Source organism: Phocoena sinus, chromosome 3, assembly GCF_008692025.1.
Source record: "Phocoena sinus isolate mPhoSin1 chromosome 3, mPhoSin1.pri, whole genome shotgun sequence".
In the NCBI taxonomy this organism is placed as follows: Eukaryota; Metazoa; Chordata; class Mammalia; order Artiodactyla; family Phocoenidae; genus Phocoena; species Phocoena sinus.
This window is the reverse complement of record NC_045765.1, coordinates 41,972,829-41,998,647: the sequence shown is the minus strand read 5'-3', so window position 1 is coordinate 41,998,647 and position 25,819 is coordinate 41,972,829. Positions and strand designations below refer to the sequence as shown.

General features: G+C 44.0%; 1 long non-coding RNA gene across 1 annotated transcript in view; it reads left to right on the top strand.

The window, feature by feature from the left end:
* The first annotated feature begins 961 nt into the window (after positions 1–961).
* The window catches only part of LOC116751587, a 39,628-nt gene continuing 14,770 nt past the window's right edge, over positions 962–25,819 (top strand). The window contains exon 1 of the long non-coding RNA XR_004349299.1: positions 962–1,025. This is a non-coding gene — a long non-coding RNA (uncharacterized LOC116751587). The remainder of the gene's footprint in view (positions 1,026–25,819) is intronic.

Here is a 25,819-nt window from a genome sequence, read left to right as displayed (position 1 = left end):
ATATTGTGAAAGCTCCTTGTGAACCATCTAAACATCAAAATGTTTGTGTTTTTTTTGCGTGTGGGTGGGGCTGCTTTCACATATGGCACTTGAATCCAGCAGGGATTTATCAGAAGATCCCACCCAGCGTAGAATCCAAGTGAACCACAGATTTATTTGTGTGTTGGTTTGCGTACAATTTAAGGACAATATTAATAATAATAATGGCTAAAAATTATGTAGCATTTGCCTCAGGCCAGTAAACCCATTACACACTTCATCTCATTTAATCCTTACAACAAATCTAAGAGGTATGAACTGTCCTAATCCTCCAGTATATAGATGAGGAAACTAAGGCTCAGAGAGGTTAAGTAACTTGCCCTAAATGACAGGCTTGTAAATGAGATTTGGACTCAGGCAGTCTGCCCCCTCCCCCTCCTACACCAGAGCCTGTTCGGTGACCTGAAGGGACAGTGAAATCATCCTGGTGGACCAGCCTTGGACCTTAGACCTGGTGTGCATCCCAGCTCTGCTACTTCTCAGCTGTATAAACTTGGGCAAATGATTTATCTGCCCTAAGCTGCTGTTTCTTCCTCTGTAAAATGAAGATAATATTTCCCTTGAAGGGTCGTTGTGAGGATTAAATGGGATAACACGTAAAGCACCCAGCCAGTCCCTGTGAGAGTAGATGTCCATTAAACATTACTCCGCCCCTGACTCCTCATTAAAGATGAAAAAGCAAAGCACTGAGAAGCTAAATGTCTTAGCTGACATTTTCCAGTGTGTTTTCCCAGACTTTGTGGTCAGTCCCTGGGCCATCTCCAGGTAAGGTTTTCTCTTTGCTGCAGTTGGTAGTCAAGGATCTTGACTTTTCTCAGTTCCCTCTTAGCCAAGGTGGGACCCTGGCAGATAGGGCCCATCAGAAGCCTTTGCCCAGCCACCCTTCCCTCTTACTGGCCCTTCTTTTCTGCCCTCTCCCCATAGGTTGAAAAGAAGACTAGGACAAGGAGAAGTTAAAAGCTCCCTTGGTCATCAAGAGAATTAAGGTGAGGAGAAGGGATAACGTGGAGGGGAGAGATTCGTGGTTTGGGTCATGCCCGCACTCCAGTCAAGAGCCTCTTAGCTCTAAGCCACCCACTTAGGCACAGCAAGATTCACTTAGTCACGCCATCTAGAATCGCATTTAGTATTAAAGCTGAAAGACCGCAGAGATTATTTCATTTTCAGCCAAGCTTCATGCCTGGTAGATGAGCCATCACAGGGTGACTAACTTTCCTGGCGTCCCACATTAGCAGTCTCCCCAGCCACCCAGGGTCCGAGTTCCCTGGCCTCTTTGCCTTTTACCACTTTGACTCCCATGACCTCGCCATTCTCTGTGGATTCATTGCCCTGGAGCTTTGCGTGGTCAAGGCTGCAGTGATAGACTTTACCCCTCTAGTGCCATCTTCTCCCCCAACACTCTTGCTCTGCTGAGCACCACTTAGTCAAAACCTTTTTTGCTGCCTCCTGGCTGCCCAGGACCCCACACTAAGGTAAACTCCTTTGGCAAAATCCCATGTCCTAAAGCTTCCCCTGTGCCCATTTCTCTATCACAACTTACCTTTCTTATGTCCCAGCCAACAGTCAAATTCAAAAGGAAATCTGGTATGTAATAAGTTCCACCATGTTTACGACTGATAATGAACTCAAATGGTTCCAAGGTTGTTTATTTTTAAAACTGGGCTCCTAGAGGAATGAAATGTTTACCCACAGAGGTAAGGCCTTCAGGGTAGAATTCTGGGAATTCTGATGCAGAAAATTCTCCCCAGCATGCCTCCAAGTGTCCAGTGGAGACAGCTCCAAGCACTGACCCCATGTGATACTAGCCTTGAGTTAGAGGTATGTGTGGTTTCAAGCGTTAGCCTGATGATGGTCTGGTCTCTTTTCTGAATCTAAGAAGTTCCTTGGTCTTCTTACCATAGCAAATCTAAAGTCATTTATCATCTCCATTTCCTTGGAGCACTCTTTTAACCTTTCTTTTTCACCCAGTGCCTGCAGTCAGAGAGTTAAGGGAAACGGGGGTCTGTCAGGGGAGGGTGCCAGCTGGTCTTTGACTACTTCTTGTAGCAGCTCTAGAGGCCCCCCCTTCCAAAAATCTCAAGCACCAAACCCCAAATGCCTTATTTCCACAGGACTTGACCTCTTTCCCAAAATGCTTCCTAAGATCAATGTAAGTGCTCATTGTAATGGTTAGAATGGTGGTGCTGCCAGCTGTAGTAGATATCCTCTCCATGTCATCATGATTCACGGTGGTCCTGAGGGATGTGGAGAACACAGTGGCCAGGAGCTGGGATGACCACACATCCCTGTTTCTGCCTGCTATCCTGGCGTAATTATTAATAGGGCCAAAGTGTCCTGGGTTGAACGATAAACTATTAAGATCATGGGCTTGGGAGTGAGTTTGACCTGAATTCAAAGCCTACCCTTGCCTCTTAGTAGATGAGTGACCTTGGACAAGTTTCGTAAAGTCTATGAACCTCAGTTTCCAAATCTGCAGAAAGAGGATGTTATCAGCCACCACACCCCACCACCATACCCCCCGTTCATAAGGTCATTTGGCAGGACTGGCTTTGCACAGTGCCGAGCACATGCTAAGAGTGCAACCTGAGTTAGCTCTGATTCTAGAATTATAGAACATCCATGTACATCCTCCTCATTTGCAGACTCACCGCAGAGAGGATGTAGACTCCAGTGAGGAATATTTTGCACTGGAAAAACTTGCAACCAGACAGACTAGCATTCATATCCCAGCTGCACTATTTCTAGTTCTGTGACCCTGGGCAATTGAAACAAACTTTTTGAGCCTCACCTTACTCATCTGTGCAATGGGGATAAAAATCTCAGGGTTGTTGAAAGGAGAAAATGAGATAAAGGTATTGGAAAGCACTGTGCCCTGTGTACTAGTAAATGCTGCTGCTTATTATTACATTTGGGGGAAGTGAGGCACAGAGAGGTAGGAAGAACTGCCCACGTACACAACTAGGGTTGTGAGAGAGGGGGCATGTCCGGCTCCGTGCACTTTCCACTGTATCTTATGGTCTCTGAGGACTATATTCTCCCTCCTCCCCAGGTTACAATCATGCCCTAAGCCATCAGCATCATTTCCAATGCTGTATCAATCCTTCACAAGCTCTCCCCTCCCTTATCATGGAGGTTCGAAACAGGAAATGGAAGCCTCATGATGACATGCAGCTGGCCCTGGGATTTCTGAATTAGAACCAAATTTCATGTTTGTGGAATAGATGTCAGTCTGCTGGCTGTGTGACATTGGGCAAATAACTATACCACGCTGAGCTGCAATTTCCTCCTGTGTAAAAAAAAATGACACCCCTTGCAGGGTAGGTGACAAACTAAAGTCATTCTGACTCCCAAGCCTCTGCTTTTAACTTTGATCCTAGCTCAAGTTCAGTGGCTGTCCAGTCCCCTGGCCGTTTGGGGAGCAGTTAAGATGATGGCAGGTAGTAAGAAAAAACCTACATTTCAGGTGTATGAGGATGACTTCAAAAATTGAGATTTGGGCTATGATATGAGATAGAATGCTACCTCGTGTGGGTAGATATTTTATTCAAAATTGTCCAAAAGCAGTTGGCCTGTTTTTTGGTTTTTGTTTTTAACATCTTTATTGGAGTATAATTGCTTTACAATGCTGTGTTAGTTCCTGCTTTATAACAAAGTGAATCAGCTATACATATACATATATCCCCATATCTCCTCCCTCTTGTGTCTCCCTTCCACCCTCCCTATCCCACCCCTCTAGGTGGTCACAAAGCACCGAGCTGATCTCCCTGTGCTATGCGGCTGCTTCCCACTAGCTATATATTTTACGTTTGGTAGTGTATATGTGTCCTTGCCTCTCTCTCACTTCGTCCCAGCTTACCGTTCTCCCACCCCGTGTCCTCAAGTCCGTTCTCTACGTCTGCACCTTTATTCCTGTCCTGCCCCTAGATTCTTCAGAACCATTTTTTTTTTAGATTCCATATATATGTGTTAGCATACGGTATTTGTTTTTCTCTTTCTGACTTACTTCACTCTGTATGACAGACTCTAGGTCCATCCACCTCACTATAAATAACTCAATTCTGTTTTTTACAGCTGAGTAATATTCCATTGTATATATGTGCCACATCTTCTTTACCCATTCATCTGTCAATGGACACTTAGGTTGCTTCCATTGTCCTGGCTATTGTAAATAGTGCTGCAATGAACATTGTGGTACATGACTCTTTGAATTATGGTTTTCTCCAGGTATATGCCCAGTAGTGGGATTGCTGGGTCGTATGGTAGTTCTATTTTTAGTTTTGTAAGGAACCTCCATACTGTTCTCCATAGTGGCTATACCAATGTACATTCCCACCAACAGTGCAAGAGGGTTCCCTTTTCTCCACACCCTCTCCAGCATTTTTTGTTTGTGGATGTTTTGATGATGGCCATTCTGACTGGTGTGAGGTAATACGTCATTGTAGTTTTGATTTGCATTTCTCTAATGATTAGTGATGTTGAGCATCCTTTCATGTGTTTGCTGGCAATCTGTATATCTTCTTTGGAGAAATGTCTGTTTAGGTCTTCTGCCCATTTTTGGATTGCTTTGTTTGTTTTATTAATATTGAGCTGCATGAGCTGCTTGTATGTTTTGGAGATTAATCCTTTGTCAGTTGCTTCGTTTGCAAATACTTTCTCCCATTCTGAGGGTTGTCTTTTCGTCTTGTTTATGGTTTCCTTTGCTGTGCAAAATATTTTAAGTTTCATTAGGTCCCATTTGTTTATTTTTGTTTTTATTTCCATTTCTCTAGCAGGTGGGTCAAAAAGGATATTGCTGTGATTTATGTCATACAGCATTCTGCCTATGTTTTCCTCTAAGAGTATTATAGTTTCTGGCCTTACATTTAGGTCTTTAATCCATTTTGAGTTTATTTTTGTGTATGGTGTTAGGGAATGTTCTAATTTCATTCTTTTACATGTAGCTGTCCAGTTTTCCCAGCACCACTTATTGAAGAGGCTGTCTTTTCTCTATTGTATATTCTTGCCTCCTTTATCAAAGATAAGGTGACCATATGTGCATGGGTTTATCTTTGGGCTTTCTATCCTGTTCCGTTGATCTATAGTTCTGTTTTTGTGCCAGTACCATACTGTCTTGATTACTGTAGCTTTGTAGTATAGTCTGAAGTCGAGGAGCCTGATTCCTCCAGCTCTGTTTTTCTTTCTCAAGATTGCTTTGGCTCTTCGGGGTCTTTTGTGTTTGCATACGAATTGTGAAATTTTTTGTTCTAGTTCTGTGAAAAATGCCAGTGATAGTTTGATAGGGATTGCATTGCATCTGTAGATTGCTTTGGGTAGTATAGTCATTTTCACAGTGTTGATTCTTCCAATCCAAGAACATGGTATATCACTCCATCTGTTTGTATCATCTTTAATTTCTTTCATCATTGTCTTATAGTTTTCTGCATACAGGTCTTTTTGTCTCCTTAGGTAGGTTCATTCCTAGGTATTTTATTCTTTTTGTTGCAGTGGTAAATGGGAGTGTTTCCTTGATTTCTCTTTCAGATTTTTCATCTTTAGTGTATAGGAATGCAAGAGATTTCTGTGCATTAATTTTGTATCCTGCTACTTTACCAAATTCATTGATTAGATCTAGTAGCTTTCTGGTAGCATCTTTAGGATTCTCTATGTACAATATCATGTCATCTGCAAACAGTGACAGCTTTCCTTCTTCTTTTCTAATTTGAATTCCTTTTATTTCTTTTTCTTCTCTGATTGCTGTGGTTAAAAATTCCAAAACTATGTTGAATAATAATGGTGAGAGTGGACAACCTTGTCTTGTTCCTGATCTTAGAGGAAATGCTTTCAGTTTTTCACCATTGAGAGTGATGTTGGCTCTGGGTTTATCATATATGGCCTTTATTATGTTGAGGTAAGTTCCCTCTATGCCTTCTTTCTGGAGGGTTTTTTTATCATAAATGGGTGTTGAATTTTGTCGAATGTTATTCTGCATCTGTTGAGATGATCATATAGATTTTCTACTTCGACTTGTTAATATGGTTTATCACATTGATTGATTTGTGTATATTGAAGAATCCTTGCATTCCTGGGATAAAGCCCACTTGATCATGGTGTATGACCCTTTTAATGTGCTGCTGGATTCTGTTTGCTAGTATTTTGTTGAGGATTTTTGCATCTATGTTCATCAATGATATTGGCCTGTGGTTTTCTTTGTGACATCTTTGTCTGGTTTTGGTATCAGGGTGATGGTGGCCTCGTAGAAGGAGTTTGGGAGCGTTCCTCCCTCTGCTATATTTTGGGAGAGTTTGAGAAGGATAGGTGTTAGCTCTTCTCTGAATGTTTGATAGAATTCACCTGTGAATCCATCTGGTCCTGGACTTTTGTTTGTTGAAAGATTTTTAATCACAGTTTCAATTTCAGTGCTTGTGATAGGACTGTTCATATTTTCTATTTCTTCCTGCTTCAGTCTCGGAAGGTTGTGCATTTGTAAGAATTTGTCCATTTCTTCCAGGTTGTCCATTTTATTGGCATAGAGTTGCTTGTAGTAATCTCTCATGATCCTTTGTATTTCTGCAGCATCAGTTGTTACTTCTCCGTTTTCGTTTCTAATTCTATTGATATGAGTCCTCTCCCTTTTTTTCTTGATGAATCTGGCTAATGGTTTATCAATTTTGTTTATCTTCTCAAAGAACCAGCTTTTAGTTTTATTGATCTTTGCTATTGTTTCCTTCATTTATTTTTCATTTATTTCTCATCTGATCTTTATGATTTCTTTCCTTCTGCTAACTTTGGGGTTTTTGTGTTCTTCTTTCTCTAATTGCTTTAGGTGTAAGGTTAGGTTGTTTATTTTTAAAGATGTTTCTTGTTTCTTGAGGTAGGACTGTATTTCTATAAACTTCCCTCTTAGAACTGCTTTTGCTGCATCCCATAAGTTTTGGGTTGTCGTGTTTTCATTGTCATTTGCTTCTAGGTATTTTTTGATTTCTTCAGTGATCTCTTGGTTATTTAGTAGTGTATTGTTTAGCCTCCATGTGTTTGTATTTTTTACAGATTTTTCCTGTAATTGATATCTAGTCTCATAGCATTGTGGTCGGAAAAGATACTTGATACGATTTCAATTTTCTTAAATTTACTAAGGCTAGATTTGTGACCCAAGATACGATCTATCCTGGAGAATGTTTCATGAGCACTTGAGAAGAAAGTGTATTCTGTTGGTTTTGGGATGGAATGTCCTATAAATATCAATCAAGTCCTTCTTGTTTAATGTATCATTTAAAGCTTGTGTTTCCTTATTTATTTTCATTTTGGATGATCTGTCCATTGGTGAAAGTGGGGTGTTGAAGTCCCCTACTATGATTGTGTTACTGTCAATTTCCCTTTTATGGCTCTTAGCATTTGCCTTATGTATTGAGGTGCTCCTATGTTGGGTGCATAAATATTTACAATTGTTATATCTTCTTCTTGGATTGATCCCTTGATCATTATGTAGTGTCCTTCTTTGTCTCTTGTAATAGTCTTTATTTTAAAGTCTATTTTGTCTGATATGAGAATTGCTACTCCAGCTTTCTTTTGATTTCCATTTGCATGGAATAAGTTGACCTGTTTTTGTTTTCCATACCTGTGAGCCTCTAGCAGAACCTGTATAGCCTGCTGACTATTTTTGTAAATAGAGTTCTATTGGAGCACAGCCATGCCCATTTGTTTATGTACTACCTATGGCTGCTTTTTCTCTGCTGTGCCAGAGATGAGTGGTTGCAACAGAGACCACACAGACTGTAGAGGCAAAGTATTTACTATGTAAACCTTTACAAATAAAGTTTGTAATCCTGCTAGACAGTAAATACCACTTAAGTTTTAATAATGATAATTACAGTAATACCTGCTGCTATCACATGCTTGCTCTGTGCCAAGTACTGTTCTAAGGCTTTATATATACTGTCTAATTTAATACTTGCAACAATCCCATGGCACACACATACTTTTATTCCCATTTTATGAGTGAGGAAACTGAGGCAGAAAGAGATTAAGTAACTTGCTCAAGGCAAATGACAATTGGAATTCTAACCTAGGTAAAGTATTAGACTTCCTTAGAAACTTTCACACCCATTTTCTTTCCTGATACACTTAGTCACTCATCATATGAGAGAGGATTTTAAGTGGTCCACAACACATTAAAAAACATCCTGTCCTGCGAATTCCCTGGCGGTCCAGTGGTTAGGACCCTGCGCTTTCACTGCCAAGGCCCCGGGTTTAATCCCTGGTCAGGGAACTAAGATCCTGCAAGCCATGGTGTGGCGCAACTAAAAAAAAAAAAAGAGTCCTCTCCTATTTAAAAGGTATTCCCTTTTAAATTCTCTTTAACATTGTGACTCTCCCTTTTAAAAGAAAGAATGAGTGGTCTCTTCACATATAGCGGTAACTTGCTAAAATTTGTATTGCTTTGTTTCATAGCATTTATTTTTATGGTTGCCTTTTATTTGTGGCAAACGATGCTTGCTTTCCCTTTGTACCAGTTTCCTTTCAAAATTAATTTATTTAGGAGTAAAAAGTAAAGTCAATTCAATTATTAAAGAAACAATGTTAATAAATGTACAGATGGTGTGTAGATATGACAAAAATCATGACAACAGCACAGAAATGAATGACAGCGCCCAGAGCGCTGGCCCCTGTCCCAGCCAGCAGTAGTTTGGTTTGTGGCTGTGGACACACCAATGCTCCTTCTCCACCCCCTGAGCCTCAGGTTCCTTATCTTCTGAGAGAAGGAGTTGAATTAAATTATCTCTAATGTTCTATGGCATGCCAGTTTATTCTTCCTGGCCTGGAATTCACCATACCGTCACTTGAGCCAAGATTAAATTAGACTTGTTAGAGCTCCATCCTTTCAAGCGCTGTAAACACAGAGGACTCGATGGCACTCCTTACGTCTCTCCCTGTTAGAGTGAGCCCGTTAATCCCCATCTAGATTCTTGCAGAAAAGGGAGAGACAACAAATGCCTATGGTACAGAATTCAATTTGTGCTTCTGTCCTAGAAATTAAACAGGTCCAGGTTCGTCCAGGGCATTTACCAGGAGAAAGAGAAAGCCCTCGACATTACCTCGTTCATAGTTATTCCACCTGGGGCCAGCAGGCCTGGCCTGATGGGCTTTCTCACCCTCTGGAGGGCTCTGTGTCTCCTTACCCAGAGACAGCCATGTCACAAAGCTCACAATGGCTGGAAGGAAAAGAGTAGGATTTCTATTAGGAAATACAAGATGCAGCACTTCAAATGGGCTCCAAGTCTATATGAAAAATATCCTGGTCAGTAGTGGCAAGACCCATTCTTCTTCCCTTTAAGAAGACTTAGGGGTGGAGGGGCACCCGGGATGGGCTGGGGACAATAACCTATTTACAGCACACTGCTATATTTAGTACTTTAACACACCCCTCCTCCCTCCCGCAACATCAGTTCTGAGAGGTAAGAGTGATCACCAGTGTCATCATCATCATCATCGTTTATCATTCATTTTATTACATTATATTGTATAGATGAAGAAATTAAGACTCAGAAAGGTTGCAATCCCCTCTAACTTCAGTATAGTCCTCATCGGTATAGGTGTTATCACTCCCTATTTTATATTTAAGGAACTTGAGATTGAGGGTAAGCGACAGTCAGGTTTTGAACCTGGGTCAATTCTCTTCAAGTCTTTTCCCTGCGCTTCCTCTCATGCAGGCCTCGGGAAACTTTGAATTATGGCCTTCTAGCCCTTAGCAGGAGAGAGGGAGGGAGAGGGAGAAGCAGGCAGGCTGGATTCCAGTGGAGATGATAGTAAGAGAGGGCAAGGGGGTTTCCCCCTCCGTCACATCTTCATAAGGGCACCGACCCCACCCAACAACACTGTCATTTTTCATTCCTCATGTATGTCAAAAATCCCTACACGGTCAGTACAATGCACGCTTCCCCCCAGCCACTCATGCAGATTTGAAACCATCTATCGATCCTTCCCAATGATAGCTGATGGAGGTATCTGTGGCCAAAAGCCACATGAGTCCCTCCTCCAACTGCCAGCAAGGAGCAGGTTAAGAGCCATGTTGTCTGTCTTGACTAAAGTTCTTTCCCACGGGCTATTACTTAAGCCCCATCCATACACAGTCTGTGAAGCCCAGGTTATCTGAAGTGCCAGGACCTCTGTCTGCAGGGAGTCTCCATCCATAGTGGGCAATGTCAGTGTTCCACCCAGAGTCCTCAGATCCCCTTCACCATTTCTGTGGTCCCTCGGCCAGCTTCTGTGTGCTCTGTTTCTGATGAATCACACCTGCTACTTTCTGCAGAGGCCTGCCTCAGGCTGTCGGATTTGCTCTACCCTCACTTTCAGGGAGCCAGAAGTGCCTGAGAGCCAGTGACCAACTAGGGCAGGAGCCTAAAAACCCAGCTCTCTTGCCGCAAGTCAGGGCCAACTCTAAGGTGTCAATTACATTCCAGAGATCCCCCTGGATCAGGCTCGGATTGAGCCTGAAATCACACCTTTGCCTGGCCTCTTCCTCATCATGTTTTACTGCCCACACTCCCTCACCAGTTTCTCCTTGGAGCGCTCCCTTAATAAATCACATGCAAGCACACTATCACCTGCCCTGAGACACCATCTGCCCTAAGACACCATCTCTCATCCTTCATCTACCTTCCTTTCCTCCAGGCCCACAGACTATATTCCCTTGAATAAATATTCCCTCCCCATGATCATCTGCATCAGTCTTCCTTATGGAAATGTGTCTCATGAATGTAAACATGGTAAATGGAAATGTCACTGTTAAAGTTATCTACTCTGTCAGCAGATTTCTAGACAACAATAAACTCAACTTGGTGGTGTTCATGTCCATCTTATATATAAAGCCTTTTCAATAAGGAAATTTCACTACACATAATGGTGACCTCATCCCATTCCTTTTATAGAAAAGAAAAGTGAGAAATTTACCTTTTTTTTAAAAGTTGAATATTTTTAAAAAATTTTTATTGGAGTATAGTTGATTTACAATGTTGTGTTAGTTTCAGGTGTAAAAGTGAGAAATTTAGAGTTGAGTTTTTGTTTTTGATCCATCCACTTATTAACTTGTCCATTCATTTATTAACCATTGGTAAGTGGTATGACCTTTATTTTATTTTTAAAAGTAAAAGGTTTTTTTCTCCTGATTCTTAAGGTAATATACATATATCCTTTGTGAAAAATTATTTTAAATTTAGAAAAATATTATAATTCAAGCATGCTAACATCAATCAGTGCTTTTTGGTAAATTTCTACCCAATTGTTTTTTTCTATGCAGATATTCTTAAATAATTGTGATAGACATTACTCACGCCCATCACCTGGGTCTCTTCTCCTTCTAAATACATGGGACAATTATACTTCCTTCCCCCCTTGATATTAGGCATGGTCATATGACTTGGTTTGGTCCATGAAATGTGAGCAGTGTATTTAAGAGCTTGTGTGCCGTTCTCCATGCCCTCTTCCATCACTAAGGTGAACCCTGAAGCTTCAAGTTGAGATGGTGGCTCCTCCATCATTCTGGGTACCTGCAAGATTACAGGCTCTCTGATAGCAGAGCCCCCTGCCAACCCAAAATGGGCATGTAGCATATGCAAGAAATAAACGGTTGTTTCAAGCCATTGGAACTCAGTGGATATATTAGTTTGCTAGTACTGCTGTAACAAAGTACCACAAACTGGGTGGCTTAACACCAGAATTTACTGTCTCATAGTTCTGGAGGTTAGAGGTTCAAGTTCAAGTTGTTGATGTGGCCTGGTCCCTTCTGAGGCCTGTGAAGGAGAATCTGTTTCATGCCTCTCTGCTAGATTCTGGTGGTTTACTACTGATCTTGGGCATTCCTTGGCTTATAGAAGCATCTTCCTGATTACTGCCTTCATCTTCACCTGGCATCCTGCAAGTGTACATATCTGTGTCCAAATTTCTTCCTTTTAATAAGGACACCAGTCATATTTGATTAGGGCCCACCATAATGACCTCATCTTAACTAATTATATATGTAATGACCCTACTTTCTTATAAGGTTACATTCTGAGTACTAGGGAGTAGGACTTTAACATATGATTTTTAGGGAGACACAATTCAACCCATAACGGTGGATGTTTGTTACAACAGTGTATCTTAGCCTAAACTGACCAATATAGAGCTCGTCCTTCTTGTGCTTTTTTTTTTGGCTACGTTGGGTCTTCGTTGCTGCATGCGGGCTTTCTCTAGTTGCGGAGGCTACTCTTCGTTGCGGTGCGCAGGCTTCTCATTGCGGTGGCTTCTCTTGTTGCAGAGCACAGGCTTCAGTAGCTGTGGTGCACCGGCTTAGTTGCTCCGTGGCATGTGGGATCTTCCTGGACCAGGGATTGAACCAGCGTCCCCTGCATTGGCAGGTGGATCCTTAACCTCTGTGCCACCAGGGAAGGCCCTCATGCTGCTTTTTAACTTCCTGTTTTCAATTTATGAGGCTAAATAATTTTCCCAAGGTCACAAAACCAATAAGAGGGAAAACTGGAATTCTAATACAGGTTTTTCTGATTCAATAGAGTGTACTTTCAACTAGTCTCCAGAGGTTGATCCCTGACAGTCCAAGTGCTTTGCCACTCAACACAGTACCTGTTATATCCCAGACATTGAGGGTCAGTACTGTTTGTCTTGGGCTTGGCCTGTTGAGTTTCCTACATGAATCAATTTATTTGTTTATGTTACCTGTTTTCTCCCTGTGGGCATTGCTTTTGCAACCTTGCACTATGCTATAGTTCCTCTAAAATAAATATTAAAAGTATAACACATGACCTTCCAGGTCACCAGAAACCCTAGAGTCATTAAGACAATCTGAACCACTCTCACCCTAAGCTCCCCTTGTCCCTGACTCTCTCCTCCCATGAGCACAGACCCATGGACTAGGTCCCCATTACCCTTCTTGTACCTGTTTTCTGCCAAGCAAATTTCCCCTCAAAGGAATGAGCCAGGAATAAAAATATTTGATTGATTAAAGCAAACAGGTTGTCAGGTAATGGCAGCTCCTCCTGTGTACGTCCTTTATAAAAGAATCACCCCATTACAAGGGACTCAATCAAATGGCAACTTTTTCTCATTCCTGATGTTCGCATCTCCCAGTGAAGAGAAAAGAAGAAACCCCACTTTGTGAAGCTTATACTCAGGCAGGGAATCACAGAAGCTCTTCAATCTCTTATTGCTTTTTCCCTCTTGCCATTCCTATTGAGCATGATGTCTTTTTTATCTGACACTGAGAGGCTTTGTGTGTGTGCTACTCCTCATTAATTTGATCACAGAGGGCAGATCTAAGATGTGATTCAAGTAAATGAAAGGTTCTCCAGAAGCTATCCAGGTATAGGCATTCTCTTCTAAGCCCTTATCCGTGCCTTTGAATTCATTAGCTCGGAGAACATAGCACTTCCAAAGAGGCACGTAGACCACATATACACACCTCGGAGAGCCTGACTCTGCAGACTGGCACCAAGTCACCTTCTCCTAACCCAAGTCGATGAGACACACATCGTGTTTACTCCAATTTTCTCATTAATTTTGCTGGCTGCCTGACAGCCTCTGCCTCCCCGGATTAGATTTCTGAAATTAGGCTGATCTTCATGCTGCGACAGGCCCAACTGCCTCCTTGCAGGCAAAAAAATCCCCATCCCCATTTTGGCAACTGAAGCTCTGCCAGGAAAGATCTGTCTGAAGTGGTAAATGCTGGGGAGGCTTGCCTTTGTGTGCAGGTCAAGTGATTTGCCTAACCAGAAAGAAAACCTTACCAAAACATCTCTCAGGTGCCTGCCACTATGCTGCAGTGTACAGCATTGGTCCAAGATTTAAATGAGGTGTTTTAAAACGCAGCACTTACCCGGAAGGATTGCTATAATAAGCCATTAATGCTTTAGTGCAAATGAGTTTGATCAAATTGACTTTAGCCACCTGGCAGGGTCAGGAGGGACACAGCGAGATAAATTCTAGTGAGATAAAAGGATTCAAAAAAGGCAGCAAAGGCAAGAGGAGTAGTAAGGTGCCCAGGACCCCGGGAACATCAAATGGACATTGGGTCAATGAAATGTGACCAGTGTATTTAAGAACTTGTGTGCTGTTCTCCATGCCCTCTTCTGTCACTAAGGTGAACCCTGAAGCTTCAAGTTGAGATGGTGACTCCTCCATCATTCTGGGTACCTGCAAGATTACAGGCTCTCTGATAGCAGAGAGCCAATAGTTTATTTCTTCCATATGCTACAGGCTCATTTTGGGTTTTGCAAACCCAAAATGAGCCTGTAGCATATGCAAGAAATAAACTGTTGTTGTTCCCCCACCAGTGGGGGAAGGAAATGGAGAGGCCAAGAGAACGTAGGGAGATGGTGCAGACAATCCTTAATCACCTAATGGTCTTGGTGGGGTGGAGGCGGGCGGGGGGGGGAACTTGAGATGATGTCAAACAAGCTGTGACCTTGAACGAGCCCCTTAAAACTCTGACCCCATTGCAACTATCAGAAGCAGAAAATAGTGGTTTATCTACCCAAAGGCAGAGGGGTGAATTAAAAGATCCCTTTCTCCAGGAAGATTCTGTGAGTCAGAGTGAAGTCCAGTCAGTGAAGAAATCCTCTGGTTTAATCCTTCCAAGCCTTAGCATCATTGTTAGAGCCAGGTAGACTTTTGTGTGTTTTTTTTGTGGTTTTTTTTTGCGGTACGCGGGCCTCTCACCGCTGTGGCCTCCCCCGCCGCGGAGCACAGGCCCCGGACACGCAGGCCCAGCGACACGCGGGATCCTCCCGGACCGGGGCATGAACCCGCGCCCCCTGCATCGGCAGGCGGACTCCCAACCACTGCGCCACCAGGGAAGCCCTGGTCTCAATTCTGAGCTCTGCCGCTGCACAGTTCACTGGGCAACCGTGGGTGAGTCTAAATCTCTATGGGCTTCAAGTTTCTCATCTACAAATAAATCATAAAACCTACCTCACTGGGTTGTCAGGAGGTTTCAATAGGACCATGTATGTACAATCACTTAGTAACAATGATGGGCAGAAAATAAACCCTCAGTAATAACAGCTTAGCTTCCATGTGTATTCACCATCACCACCACCACCATCATGCCATACCCACCAGTGATTGTGTGCCTCCTGGTGGGTGGAGTTCAGCAACATCATGGTGAAGGGAGTGGGTTCTGGAGTCAGACCATCCTAGTCTCAAATCTGGGCTGTAATGGGGACCAGATATCTGCTCTTGGACAAGTTATTTATTCTCAGCTTCGGTTCCCTCATCTGTAAATGGGAATAATAAAATTCCCTACCCCACAGGTGAGGATTAAGTGAGACGATTCATGTAACTTGCTGAGGCTGGTGCCTGGCACACAGTCAGAGTTCAATAAATGGGAGATAGGGACCGCAAAACTCCCTTTCTCATCCTCTGCCTTTCTCTGCAGTTCTTTTTTGTTTTTTGAGGGGTTTTTTTTGTGACAGATTTGGTTGGGTAGGGATTATGAAATCCAGTTCTGTGGATGATCAGAGTAGATGCAAAAAACATTGCTTTCAACCAGAGAGACAAAGAAGACCCCCGTGAGCCAGCTCAAATCTGGTTTCATCCAGCTCCCATAGTATTCTGGCTTTTAGGCTGCAGTACAGAAAATTAGTTCTCCTGAAGCTGTCCCCTTCAGAGTGCAACTGGGGAAGATAAAGAGTGGCCAAAGAGCTCTGAACAATGGCTAATCTTCTAACTAGCACTTCAGAGAGAAGTGATAACAGGAATCCACTCTCAGCCATAAACCCCAGGGAACGGCAGGATCTGATCAATGTTTTCCTGGAATCTGACTCAAAGCCACTGAGCTCCTGCCTTCTAAGTTTGTGTCTCCCTCCTGGAACCTTACCTTCTGTCCCTCTCTTTTTTTTTTTTTTTTTTTTTCCGGTACGCAGGCCTCTCACTGTTGTGGCCTCGCCTCTCCCGTTGCGGAGCACAGGCTCCGGACGCGCAGGCTCAGCGGCCATGGCGCACGGGCCCAGCCGCTCCGCAGCATGTGGGATCTTCCTGGACCGGGGCACGAACCCGTGTCCCCTGCATCAGCAGGCGGACTCTCAACCGCTGTGCCACCAGGGAAGCCCCTGTCCCTCTCTTTTATTATCTTCTCCTTTTTCTTTTTCCCGTTTTCAATCTTCCTGTTCCCTTCTAACTCTCAGAACTAGGCAACCCCCTTCCATCTCTTTCTCTCATAACTACCATAATATGGGGTGCATGTAATCAGGTGTTTGTTCCTTCATTCTTGAGACATTTACTGAATACTTACTAAGTGCTAAGGATATAGAAAAGAATAAGATGGTCTCTTTGTCCACAAGGAGATAGACTAACAAACAATGGACAGTGCTTGCAAACAACCTCAGTTGCTTCAGCAAGTGCTTTTTCAGAAGTATAAGTGGGGTGGGTGTATAGACGAAGTGCCAAATTCTGGCTGAGTGGGGCACAGAAAGCTATTCTAGAGGAGCCGGTCCTGAGCCTGAGACATAAAGACTAAGTCTAGGCTTTTTTTTTTTTTTAAGATTTTTTGATGCGGTCCATTTTTAAAGTCTTTATTGAATTTGTTACAACATTGCTTCTGTTTTATGTTTTGGTGTTTTGGCCCCGAACCATGTGGAACCTTAGCTCCCCAACCCGGGATCGAACCCACACACCCCCCCCCCGCCCCGGCGAAGTCTTAACCACTGGACCGCCAGGGAAGTCCCTAAGTCTAGGCTTTTAAACAGTATAACCATTCAATCAACTGCAGTTCTTGGTCTTCATTCAAACAGCTGTGACTTAGATGTGCATTTGTCTGTCACACAGGAACCATATTCCTAAACTAACCAATTGAGTTGTTTCAGACATTTGTATAACCCTCAGTTTTTCCCTCTATATATGTCAGTGACCCAGGAGGAAAAGGAGCTTCCTCTCCTTCTGGGCTCCTTAATCCCAGTGAGCGTAAAAGGTGAGGTGAGTGGGGAACTGACCAGGAAAGTCAGTAATAAGGCTCCTCATTCATAGTATCTGTAGAATGAGGGTCCTGTACTTTTAAATCTCTAAGGTTTATTCCTTGTGATTAAGGCAAGGTTTTCAAAATAACCCAATGCCTTCTCTCCCCCCATCCCTCTCCAAGGCCAGAGATAGCAAGAAAGAGAAGCATGGACTTGAAAGGCAGACCTCTCCCTATCCAACCATTGATTCATCCTCACTCTCCCCAGATCAATGCTTGGAGCGATTTCTGAGTGACAGCTCACAGAGACAGCATTTTACATTTAAGCTATTTGGGTTTTGAAGCCATTTAAGTTTGTCAAAACAATGCCACCCCCTGCTGTGTCTCTGGCATGATAATAGGGCTGAGCAGGCCAAATCTTGACTCAGCTTGCCTGTGACCATTTGAACGTTTGGGGATAAAAGGAGAGAGAGAGAGGGAGAGAGGGGGAGGGAGTTCTTTTTTCTTTTCTTTTCTTTCTTTTTAAAATTCTTAACAAATACAGGGAATTTTTGGTCCAGTTTCCCCTCTGATTCAATGCCATGCACCAGTAAATATGGATCTAAGTAGAGCCCAGTTTATCTTGGAGTATTAAGAATTTAGCGAAGCAAAGAAAATTCACTCTCAGGGTTTAGAGGAAGTTGAAGAATGTACGTTTACCTCTATCATGGTGGGGACCCTAAATGCCTTATTCACTGGTGTATTCCACAGATTTTCCTGGTGCCTGAGGTGTGGTAGATGCTCAAAAAATATTTGTCGAAGGAATCAACGTTTTTACCAACACCAGCTCTACCACCCGCCCTCCACAATGCCATACGGGCTTTCTCCCCATTAGTCCATTCCTGGTGGTGTTGTCATTCATGCCACTGCCTTGTGTTTCTAGGGAGCTGCTTTGAATGATCCATCTTCATCTCATATCTGAGTAGTTTTCTATCTTGCAGTTGAAACCATTTGTTTGTCAACCCTGTATTTGTATGGAGGGATTCTTTGGGTCAATCTTCCAATTAGTGACAGGAATGCAAAGATAAGAGACATATGGCAGAGGCCCTTGAAGAGATGACAGTTTGGTAGAGGAGACAGGGATATGGACATTTAAAATCAAGGGAGTGAGCCTGGGCAGGGATGAGTAAAGATGGAAACAGGAAAAAGAGGACAAATCCTCAAGGCAACCTCATCAAAGGGTTTAGAGAAATGAGAGCTGTCTGGTTTGTGGGGTTTGGAAGTTAAGAGTGTGGACCTGTGAAAGAACTATAAAAGGAATGGCTTTGGAGTTGGGTATGTGTGTTGCCTAGAAACAAGCTAATTAGGACCAGGATCACTCCCCATTTGCACAACCAAAGGGGCTGCACCCAAACTCAGCTCCCCACAGAACTGATGGTTTCCTTCATCTGGTAAGGAGAACTCTAACTTTCTATGGACCCCAAGTTCAAGTGCAGGGTAGCTAGTATCCCAGACTATTCCTATAAGTGGTTGGCACCCCACGTTTGAACTAATGGCACAAAGTAGCCTGTGTGTTCCTCTACCAAGGCTGTTTTCTCACTTTTGCCCTATAAATGGGAGAAGAGCAGGGGGCAATTTTTCCCTGCTGGAAATCACACCTTAGCTGTGGGCCCCTCAGTGGCTTCTCTCTGTGGGGTATGGAAGCACTAGCTATGTAAGTTTTCCATTTCCCCAGTAAAGCCTATTTCTTAACCCACAGCCAGTTGAACCCAAACCCTGATGCACAATAGGCAGAGACCAGGAAGAGGTTCCCTTTCCATGATATGGGCTTGGGGAACATACAGAGGTAGGCAGGAAGGGCATCCCAGAGTGAGCAGGACACAAACTAGAAGAAATGGGGAATATGGTAAAAAAGAGGGGACAGCATGTGCTGGGAGTCTTGGGAAGTAGGCCAGTAGGGTGGCTGGAACCTCTTCATGCAGGGCCTTTGTGCAGACAGCTGCTGTCTCTGCCTGCCTTCGTCCTTTTTTTTCTGGTAGCAGTACCTCAATATTTCTTTGGGGAAACCTGCTTCCCCATAGCATGCAGACTGGCGGGCCTGTCAGTCCCGACACACACTGGGCAGGAGAGAGATGACCTACACCATAAGAGTCTCTCAGGGATTTCAATCCATGAGCAGAATGACACAGAGACTGAAAACCATTGCACCAACTCACCAGATGGTGTCCCCAGGGAGTGAGTTCATGTTCATTTCTGCCCTGGATCTCAGAGCTGCCTTTGCCGGCCCTGTCCAAGGTCTCAGCCCTTTTTTGTTTTGTTTTGTTTTGTTTTTTACTCTGTCAGCCCCACAGTCTTCCATTAGGCCCGCTTTGGGCCTGAGTTAGCCGTTAGCCTGAGTCAGTCTGGGCTTGCAAACAAAGAGCCTTAACAAACAGCCTTGAACACCAGGCTGAGGCAAAAGAACTGCAGCCCAGGACCTGAGTAGTGTCAGAATCCGTGCCCTCCATCTGTACAGTGCTGGGCAGTTCCCTCACATGGTCCCCCTAAAGTGGCACAGTTGGAGCATTTTACCCACCCTAGAGACACTAAAGGTTGTGATTCAGAGATTCAGGTAGACCTCCCAGCCTACCACTGTGACTGCAGCCTCCTGTTGGGGAAGTTCAATTAGCGAGAGATGTGTTGGTGATCAGGCATGGCTCTCTATCTTCCCAACTCCAAGCTGCTGGTGAAACTTGGTAAAGAAATTAAAGTTCTGTGTGAGTGTGTAAATGTACGCGGAAGTGTCCTTGGATAGTATTCCAAGAAGCTGTGCAATTTGTTTGTCATTGCCATTTACAAACATTGATCTTACTGATAAAATTCAAACCTGCCACATCCTCTCCTGGAGCTCTGCCTGGCATCAGGCTTGCCCTGACTCTGCTCTGTGCCTTTCTGGGTACAGTCCTGAGGGTGGGGAGATATTTGATGTGGTCCTAGGAGGAGGCCCTCCTGAGCAAAACCTTCAATCTTCAGGTTCACCTGTCTAGAGACAGTGACCTGTACTCGCCTATACCCTCCTCAGATTTTACTCCCCTGAGTAGAAAGAAGGGCACCCAGAATCCCAGGTGCCCATCAACAGACAATTGGATTAAGACGATATGGCATATATATATATATATATATAAAATAGAATGTTACTCAGCCATAGAAAAGGAAATACTGCCATTAACAGCCACATGGATGGACCTAGAGAATATGCTTAGTGAAATAAGTCAGACAGAGAAAGACAAATACTGTACGATATCACTTCCATGTGGAATCTAAAAAATAATACAAATGAATGTATATGCAAAACCGAAACAGACTCAACTATATAGAAAACAAACTTGTGGTTACCAAAGGGGAGAGAGAAGGAGGAAGGGACAAATTAAGGGTATGGGATTAACAGGTACAAACTACTATATATAAAATAGATAAGCAACAGAGATATATACTATATAGCACAGGGAATTATACCCATTATCTTGTAATAAATTTTAATGGAATATAATTTGAAAAATACTGAATCACTATGCTGTACACCTAAAACTAACACAATAGTGTAAATCAACTATACTTCAATTTAATAAAAAAGAAAAAAGGAACCATATTTGGAGTTTCAGAAGCTCAGGAAGTGTTAATTCCAAAACTCTTGAGAAAATTGAGCAGATACTGGGGCTTGATTGCTGGGGCTCTTACTCCTTGGTATTGTGTGTAATCAGCAACAGGGGCCTTTTTCCTGACCACAGTGGTTTTTGCTGTCAAGCATAGTTGTCTTGGAGCCTGCTGTCATCTTATCAACCATGCATTCTGTGTGAAGCATACTGGGTAAGGAAATTAAATCCAGGTGAAGGAAGGCAACTCAGGACTCTTTTATCATCCTAGAATCTCAGAGCCAGAAGCAATTTTAAAGGTCATCTCTTTCAAACCTTCATCTGATCCCCTCAAATTAAAAAACATACATACATGGGTACAGATATACTGAAAGCTTCCAGGCACGGTACCAAGTATTTTATATGGATTCTCTCATTAATAGACTTTGAATCCATTCAACCCTCTGTAATAGCCACCAGTATTCTCTCCACTGTACAGACTGGGAACCTGAAGCCCCGAAGTGTCCATATTTCACTCCAGGTCATGCAGTGAGTAGGTAGCAGAACTTCTTCAGAGATGGTGGCCTGGCAGGTCTCAGCCAAACCTTACTTGTAGGTGTGTTTTTTTAATTTTCCAGTATATTGTCAGTAATATAAAATAGGGAGTTTGACATTAAAAGTATCCAGATTTCGGGCTTCCCTGGTGGCGCAGTGGTTGAGAGTCCGCCTGCCGATGCAGGGGACGCGGGTTCGTGCCCCGGTCTGGGAGGATCCCACATGCCGCGGAGCGGCTGGGCCCGTGAGCCATGGCCGCTGAGCCTGCGCGTCCGGAGCCTGTCCTCCGCAACGGGAGAGGCCACAACAGTGAGAGGCCCGCGTAACGCATAAAAAAAAAAAAAAAAAAAAAAAAAAAGTATCCAGATTTCCAACTTTGCCTGAGAAGTCAGAAGAGCTGGGCACACTGGGCTGTGTGGCACATTTCTACAAGGCAAGCGTGGGCTGCAGCTGAGAAACCATCACTCCTTCGGACACGAATCAGATCACGTTAGCAGCAGGCTTCGACTTTCCAGTGGCTCCTGACCACACTTGGAGTAAAATCCAAAGTCCTCATAATAGCCCGCGGGGCCCACGGGCCCAACCCCTGCCATCTGCTACGCCCTCATCCTGTCTACTCCCTGTGCTCCCACACTCCAGGGCTCTCTCCAGTGCTTGGACTTTAAAAGCCCTCTCCTCAGGGTCTTTGCCCTCGCTGTTGGCTCCATCCAGAAAGCTGTTCCTTCTACTCTTCTCATTTCTGACTTGTGCTCAGTCTTTAGCTTGAATGTTATTTCCCCAGGGAGGCTTTCTTGACCCCGTGGTAGGCAGAATAATGCCTGCTCCCCCCACCCCACACAAGATGTCCACATCCCAATCCCTGGAACCCGTCAACACGTTACCTGACACGACAAAAGGGACTTTGCAGGTGTGATTAAGGATCTTTTTTTTTTTTTTTGGCCACGCTGAGTGGCTTGCAGGGTCTTAGTTCCCCAACCAGGGATTGAACCTGGGCCGTCGGCAGTGAAAGCGCAGGGTCCTAACCATTGGACCACCAGGGAATTCCCTGATTAAGGATCTTGAGATGGGGAGATTATCCTGGATTATTTTGGTGGGCGCACACAGAGATTGGCCTGTTTCCAGGAAAGGGTCCTGAGCCAAGGAAGGTGGGTAACCTCTAGAAGCTGGTAAAGCAAGGAAACATTCTCCCCTAGCACCTCCAGAAGGAAAGCAGCCCCCAGACACCTTGACCTTAGCTCTGTGAGACTGATTTAGAACTTCACATCCATAACCGTAAGAGAGTACATTTGTGTTGTTTTCAGCCACTGTTTGCATTGATTTGTTATATCAGCAACAGGAAACCTGTACAACCACTTATTCTAAGATACTCCCTTCCCCTTCATTAGTCTCCAGCTTAGGCCTTTGTTAATGTCCTTCCATGAATTTATCACAACTTGAAATTACTTTGATTGTTTGCTTAGTTTTGGTGCCTTTGGCTGCTAGCCCAAAGTCCCAAGAGGACAGTGTCTAGCACATTCTAGGAGCTTGACAGATATTTACTGAAAGACTACACTGGTTATTGAATAATTGGCCTCATTATCCATCCCAGGTGCCTTCATCTGAGCACACTGAGATTGTAAATGTCCCTATTTAATGGTGGAACTTAGGATCGAACTCAGCCAGGTACAAGTGTTTCTCTGAAGCATAAGAAATAATCAGAGTTTTAAGGAAATTAGGTAGCAAGCCCAATGACAAAACAGGCAATGAGCCCAATATAAATTCATTTTCTGTTTCCTACATCCTTGCTACTCTCAGCATCACCTGGGAACTTGCTAGAAATGCAGACTATCAGGCCTCGCCTGACACCTACTGAATTAGAATCTGCATTTTAACAAGATGCCCAGGAAATCCACATGCATACTAAAGATTCAAAAAGCTGCACTGCGTAATTGGTTGGGGGGGGCACTTTTCTGAAGGACAGGCTACAGGTATGTTTGCCACAGGCAAGTACAATAAGCATTAGCTACCCCATCACAGCATGAGCGAGCCCATGAGCCAACAGCCCTTTGCTGCCACATTCCATCACCTGCCCCATGTGCTGAATTCTCTGACTCTGCTGATGAAACTCTCAGTCCCATCTGTCCACCCCGAGCCACCTGCCGAGTCTGTGGAGACAGGCAGACAGATCCTGAGTTTTTACCCACAAGCCCAATGAGAACCAGGCCTAATCAGGGGAAGAAGCCCTTCCCACCAATGCTGGCGATGGTGGGGTCTGGCTTTGTTGAATCCTGCCCTGCATGATTGTTCCAGGGAGTGAAAGAAGCTAGAAACTACCGAGGGCCTCTGGGCAGCTGGGTCTGCAGTTGGAGACAGTAAAAATATCAGTAATTGCCAAGAGTTGGGTGGGGGAGAATAAATGGGTGGAGTGCAGGGGATTCTTAGGGCAGTGAAACTCTCCTTTTGATACTGTAATAGTGGATACATGTCATTATATGTTTGTCAAAACCCATAGAATGTACAACACCAAGAGTGAACCCTGAGGTAAACTATGGACTATAGTTAGTAACCATGTATCAATATTGGCTCATCAAATGTACCACACCAATGCAAGATGCTAATAATAGGCGAAACTGTTGGGGGAGGGACAAAGATAATGGGGCATATGGGAACTCTCTATACTTGGCACTCCCATTTTTCTATAAGCCTAAAACTACGCGAAAAAGTAAAGTCTATTAAAAGTAGTAATGAAAGAGGGGGGAAATGCAGACCACTTCAGTTTAGATCTGGGTTAGGCACTTAAAAACTGGGAGATCTTAGGCAGGTTGTTTAATTCTCAGCCTCAGTTTACTCAGCTGTAATATGAGGCTGTTAATACCCAGCTCACAGGGCTGTTGTGAAAGACAAATCAATGCATGAAGTGCCTAGCATAGTTCCTGGCATCATGTAGTAAGCACACAAAAAGTGTTAGGCTTGGAGACTGGGCAGTAGAGGTGTTGTTTGTTTTCTGTAAACACTCGAGAAGCCTTGGAAATTTCATATGCTGGGAAGCTGCTGTTCAGAATTCCCCTTCAGTAGTCTTCAAATGGCAGCTCCCTACAGAATGGATTGTCATACAGAGAAGTTAGAGGAAGGAAGATAAGTTAGGACATTATTCCAAAAGGACGTGGCAGTGGAAGTGGAAGAGAGGTAGTGATAGTGGAGGTGTTGATCAACGGTGGACATGGAAAGGGGCTTTGGGAGGGGAACAGGGTGCCTTGTATGAAGACTGGAAGTGTGAGTGTGGAGGCAGCCCGCACTGGAATCTTCAACTGGTGAAAGAACTGGCTGGATTCCTGAGATTGTTTACCTCTTCCTCTCTGGCTGAAGGCAGTCCTCCTGTCTGACGGCTGTCAAACAATCTTACATAATCTCCTCGCTCTAAAGCAGAAAGAGGATTTTTACGCAGAAATTTACCTGCCAGTTGCACTGCTGCCTTGACATTTTAAGTGGTACCTGCCCTTCTGTGTCGGACATTTCCCGCGAATGAGAAAGTGACAAGCTTCCCTAATGGGCATTCAGCGTTCAACCCAGTGAGAACCCTGCTAGGGATGGGGAAATGTGGTGCCTGCAGAGACAACGGGCGCACCAGCAGCAAACGAATTCTGAGCAATTATCTTGGTGCCCTCCCACCCAGTCTCCCATGCTCAGCCAAGCAAAGGCTTCAGAAGGAGGGCTGAGTGGATGGGCGCCTCCTCCCCGCCTCCTGCTGAGCCACCAGAGCAAGATGCAGCAGGCAAATAGAACTGCCTTGCAATCGGCACGGCCGAGCTTCAGGGAACACAAATGCTGGCCTCTTAGATTTAAAAATAGGTGAAAAAACATATTGGCATCAGACTCTCATAGGAGAGAGAACCGTAAATGTCATGGCGCCCCATCTCGCCGTCCTGTGATTGAATCCCCTCTGTGACTTTGTTGCCGTGGACTTCCCTGGCTATGACTCAAGCTTACATCCAATGATAGGGGGCCGACCCCTGAACCAAGGCTACCTGGCCCATTGGAGGATTTAGAGCCAATCCACTAATTTAACTGGAGAATTCAAAACCCAGATGAGAAATTTTGCTTGCCCTAAGTCACCCAGTGAGCTGGAGGCTGACCTTCCTGGGTCTTCTAGAATGCAGTCTTTTTTTCTCCCCCCGCCGCCCCCGACCAGGGATCGAACCTGTGCCCCCTACAGTGGAAGTGCCGCGTCTTAACCGCTGGACCACCAGGGAAGTCCCCTAGAATGCAGTCTTGAGCACGTTCACTAGGCCTAACATAGTAGCTAAAAGGTGGGTTATGAGGTCAAAACTCAGCCTCTGCCCTGGGTCAAGCCATTTTTCTTTTCAACTTCCAGTTTTCTTGACTAAAATATCAGGGCAATAATAGTACCTAACTTACTGGGTTGTTGTAAGGATTAAATGATAAAATTGATACTGAGTACTTGGCCTGGCATATAGCAAGTATACAGTACTAATAGCTGCTAAATATAATTAATACTGATTCTTCTTATGTTTACCTACAATTCCAGTTGAACGTTAGAAAGTCATATTTACCATCCTGACTCTTTACTGCTCATCATTTGGTTCCGTTTGGACCCCAGCGTCTCAGAGAGTCAAGATGGCTGTGAACTTCCAAGAAGACATGCTGTCAGGAAACAGCCCAGGATAGACAGGGGCGTTCCCTCTTTACCAATCTTTGCAGTCCTGCACCCCACCCCCCA